The 5449-nt window shown below is 40.9% G+C and overlaps 1 pseudogene; it reads right to left on the bottom strand.

The window, feature by feature from the left end:
• Positions 1-1057: 1057 nt before the first annotated feature.
• On the bottom strand, positions 1058-1918 carry LOC140231556 (uncharacterized; annotated as a pseudogene).
• Positions 1919-5449: the final 3531 nt, after the last annotated feature.

The raw sequence follows: 5449 nt of genomic DNA, 5'->3' as shown, positions 1-5449 counted from the left end.
CCACAGAAGCTCTGACATTACAGCATGTGCAGTGCGCTGGGGTCCATCCACTTGACAGAAGTCTTGGTGTCTTCTTTGTACAAAGGATGAGGGACTGGACTATAGCTACAGCCACAGGAGCAGGTTGATTAAAGTGACGTTGCCTGCTTGGACGCCTTCTCAAGAATGATCAAAGGAGGTGCCCCTTCTGTATAACTTCAGGACACGCTTTACCCCTCACAGGGATATTCCACTTATGGGGGGGGGGTGTTCCCCATGATTAAGTAAATTACCTCCTGACCTTACACCACCGTGTATGTACCTCTACTATACAACTAGAGTACTGTGATATATCATATACCTATATATATGTGGATAGAGAGTCAAATAGATAAACATACATATAAATACTACATAATATAACGAGCGAGTGTAATCATCACAGGAAAGGGGGGGGGGGGGTGAGTGCTGATATTACTGTGACCCTCACAATAATAATAAAGTAAAAGGATTACACCCAGTTTAAATTATAAGTGCATTTCAATTATTAACACAGATCATAACATGTATATGAAATAAGAGAAAGTAAATAAAAACATTATAGGAGTGAAAATATATTCAAAAATGTTCTAAGGTCAAAGCAAACAATATCAATGACTAAAACTCTTCAAGTGATAAAAGATATATATGATTATATGCACATAACAATAATGTAAAAAAACTATAACCTGATGTATCTGACTGTTTGCAGATTGCAGACAAAACTAAACAATGTGGTACAACAGTTGTTTTGACCACCATTAAAAGACCTAGACAAAACATTTTTATTTTCCAACAGTACAGGTCTGGAGTGGCGGGGGGAAAAAAATTATGACAAGCACCGACCAAGTGGGATATAAGCAAAACAAAGCATTCAATCATTAAACTGTCATTTTTCCATTCATATCACTTCATGAAGTTGAATGCTTTTAAGTCTCTCTTTTGTGAATTCCTGGTATTTAGTCAAAAATTAAATAACAACACAGATTTTTGTAAACAAAATCAGTAGTTTTTCCATCGGCAGCAAATAAGTTCGAGTTTATTCAACGATGTGCAATTTCCCCTCTTTGCTTCTATACCCAAGGCGGTCAGGGTAGAGAAAAAAGGGCCTTTTCCCCTCTTCTTTCAAGCGTCTGAATGTATCCATTTTGCTCTTTTCTCTTGTTTAGGACCCTCTTAGAAAAGTCGTCACTGACGAAGATCTTACCATCCTCGAATTTGTTGGCTCGGAATTTCTCTACGCATGCCTTGCGAACGTGCTCCTTCTCCGAGCAAGAACTAAAAACTACATGGATGATTCTGGGCCTTGGACCGGCGTTGGTTCCAGGAGCTGTTGTTGTGTGCGAGCCTGGCGTGCAGTGGCATCTCTCCACTTTGAAGTTATTTGGTGAAAGCCAATGAAAACCAATGAAGTCTACGAGGAGCTCCTTTGTAATCAAGTTGTAACAGTTCTCTTTTGGGGACTCAGCAGTCCCATGGAATACAAGATTGTTCCTGCGTGACCTGTTCTCGAGATCATCTAGCTTTCATACTAATTTCTTTCTTTTTTCAGATTCTTCACCTCCTGCTCCATAACTTCTAACTGATGTGTAACCCCAACAATTGTGTCTTCATGTTCCAGAACTTTCACCATCAAATCGTCCAATCTCTTGGAAAATCTCTCTTCCCACTTGTTATCGAAATCTTTCATGAATCGTATGAACCACCGGGGTGGTGGATTGCCCTCATTGGCGGCTGCTGCGTCAGAGTAAGACAGTCGTTTAACGGCCTGCTTTCCCGCCGTCTCCGTCCGCGGAGCACCTCCTTCATCATCCATAGCTGATTTCAACTTCTTCGGGGGCTGGAATGGCGACACTGGAGCTGTGTCCTGCTGATCCACACAATGCTGTTTCTGGTCCATTTTTACTGTCTAGTCAGCACTTATGATCCAAAACACATAATATGTACAAATGACTCGATCACTGTCTTTATAAACACCCCAAAAAACATCAAATTTTGTAGAGAAAATTTATTCCGGTTCAGCCATTTTGTCTGTCAATAGCGCCCTCTGGATCTGACTGAGGTTGCTATCGTGTCTAAAGGATGAAGATGACAATCAAGCTCATTTAAAGTCTTTCCCCAGTTAGTTTCCAGCTGTTGGATGGTAGCGTGGTTCACCGCTGCCCGTTCTGTCATGGTGTTACTGATGTGGCTCAAGATTCGGGCACGAGTTGACTGAAAATCAGTATCATACACCTTGCAGTAGGTCTCACTTATTGTGTCCATTGTTCCATTGATATGCAGGGAATAATCCTCTGCATCGCCTCCAGGTAGTTGATCAATGGCCAACACATGGCATCTGTCTGTGCTCGTGATGTGTATGCTGTTTACATGAATTCCCTCTTGAGTTGTTGCATGAAACCCAACTGCTGGGGGCTGGGGCTCCATGGGAATAAATTGGCCACTAGACATTCAACAATTGCCGACACAATTGTGTTATCACACACCAGGCTGGCCTGCTGCATCATTTCTTCTGCTGTCATGAAACTTGACAGCAGGTAGCAGGCCACCCCAGTGCAGCGAGCTTTTTTTGGTCGCCTCTGTGAGTTGGTGCTCGTACAGGTATACACCTGCACCAGGAGACAGCTCAACCATCTACACATAAAGAGACTGAGAAGACAAATTGTTATGTGCTTTCCTCAGAATCTGACATTACCCACAATTGCTGACACAATTGTGTTGTCACACTTTGCCAGGCTGCCGGCCCCGCTGCATCAGTTCATTTCCTGTCGTCAAACATGACAGCAGGTAGCATGCCACCCCAGTGCATCGAGCTTTTTTTGGTCGCCTCTGTGAGTTGGTGCTGGTACACCTGTACCAGGAGACAGCTCAACCATCTACACCGAAAGAGACAGAGAAGACAAATATTATTGCTTCGTGCTTTCCTCAGAATCTGACATTTTTGCACACTTGCAGCACAAGTCACAGCTAAATGAACAGGCAGTTTGAGCTCTGCAGCTAGGATATTGTCGTGATGTGACAGCAAGCTGTGCGTGCTGCTATATAGCACAGCTGCCGGGCATTTGTTTTCCTAGCTAGTTCTGCTGTCTACATTGTGGGAACCTGTCCCCGTTAGGATCTGGTTAATACTCAAACAGACTGATTTGGATGATTTGAAATGGAAAGCCAAACGTGGACCGATATATCAATGTTTTTTTGATGCCAGGTTTTTGCAAATTTGAAAACTCCCACGGTGATCATCCAATCAGTCCAACGACGACGGAGCCCATCCTTAAAGGGTTTGTTTTAAATGCAAACATCGAGTGGCTGGAGAAGGGACATCATTCCCCCAGGAATGATTGCCAGATCAACATTCATCTGACGCATTGTTGCTTTCACCCCGTCCATCTTATGGCAGCAGAACGCATCGAGCACCAAAAGACTGCACGGTCTGTTGAGCCCTGCGTCATGTCTACCCCATACATACTGGAGCCAATCATTAACGAGACCCTCGTCCATCCAGCCTTCGTGTTGTGCTCTGACAATGACGCCAGCCAGGAACTTTTCCTTGGGCAATGTCTTTCTTTTGAAGACAATGCAGAGTGGCAATCTCATGACCAGTCGTAGCAAGACTGGTCACAAAAATGAAATATTGAGAGTTTTATTAAAAGTCATACATATCTTTTGTTCCGGAGCAGGAGGAATTTAATTCATGACCAGATTTTTAAAGAGATTTTTCGTCCTCTCTTCTTTTCTACTGAGTTTAAATATAACCTTTAAAATTTTGCATGACTTAGTAACTGATTAGTTTATTTATAAGTATAGTTGCCTATACATCCATATGCATGAAAAATGAACTTATTTTCATTCGCAATAATGCTTTTTAGATCCATCAATTGTTCATCAGTGTAAAGAATGATTGACGGCAGGTTATTTTAGGTTTGTATGATTTCTTGCATTATATCACTTTCTTTTTGATCCATCTGTGGTGGAGACATTCCTATATTTAAAATTTTGAACCCGTTTCAGATCTCGTGGGACCTTCTTCTCACCTATTAAGACCATGTCTGAATATAGCTTTCTTGGGGCAGATTCAGACACTTTTTCTCTATCATACCTCTTGTTTCGAGATCTGATCGCTTGTAATAATTGCTGTTCAATTTGCAGTTTCCATGGATGCTATTGTCACGCTTCACGGGGAAAAATTCCTAGTACTCAGCAATTGCAATGTTTGCTGTTGAAGTTTCGTGTCCTGCAATCCTCTCAAAAGTATGATATTCTTCTTCTATATGATAAATATCTTTTCAGGGAGGAATAATATCTTTTCAACGTGACAGACTGAATACGTACATATGAAAATCTACTTCACACATATTAACAATCCCTGGCTCAAAACACTTGAAGAGAAGGTGGAAAGGAAGAACTCGAAAGCAATATTTTGAATTTCAAATGATTGCTTATTTATTAAGATAATTAAAAAAACAGAGTGAGAATTATAAATATCGTTAAAAAAAATGAAAACAAAATTAAAAGATAATTAAAGAGTGAAAACCAACACAGCACAAGATGACGTCTCCTATAAGAGCAAATTACACCATTCACGGCGCCTCGCCAACCGATCCGTTATGACCTAGGTATGCGCCACCTACACAAAAAAAGAAGTTCAGTTTCACTATAAAACTCCTGTAGATTGACCAAACAATCCTCAAATTAAATGAATATATTCAAGTGTTTAAATAACGACCATCTCTCATAATGATATTTTCGTAATGAAAATCTAAATCATAAATCATAAAGAGATATCGCGGTACAAAGCATATAACATACTGGATATCGCTAACATTAATAAGAAGATACATGTATTCTGAATACGTACTACAGTAATAAATAATATATTTCACCAACCAACGATTAAATAGAGGTATGTTGGTAATAATACAATCCCACTAATTTGCAATGTAAATATTGTCAAAGCAAACAAACAAATAAGATATTTGCAAAATACGTATTTAATAATTATAATCACAAAACAATTGTTTATGCCCTTACCTATTCAAGAGTCAGCTCGTGTTGTATGACAAAACTCCGTTATAAGTGGGAGTGCTATGAAATGAACGTCCGGAGTCTTACGAGTCAATCCAACAATGAAATAAATCATGCACAAACAATAATAATTTAGCGCTATGATGCCAATAAGGAGTGGTTACCATGCTGCTAACTAACACGCGCCTTTGAGCAGGCCGCCATGGAGACCGCGGGGGCTTGCGCCACATGCTCAATGGTGCTGATGGAGGGGACAATCCTGTCCTCCCACAAACATAACGTCCATCGCTGCCGGCTGGGGGGCTCCATGGGAATAAATTGGCCACTTGACATTCGACAGTTGCCGACAAATTGTGTTATCACACTCCACCAGGCTGGCCCGCTGCATCATTTCTTCTGCTGTCATGAA

This window comes from Diadema setosum, chromosome 8, assembly GCF_964275005.1.
Source record: "Diadema setosum chromosome 8, eeDiaSeto1, whole genome shotgun sequence".
NCBI lineage: Eukaryota > Metazoa > Echinodermata > Echinoidea > Diadematoida > Diadematidae > Diadema > Diadema setosum.
Note: the sequence above shows the minus strand (reverse complement) of the source record. Positions and strands in the feature narration are given on the sequence as shown.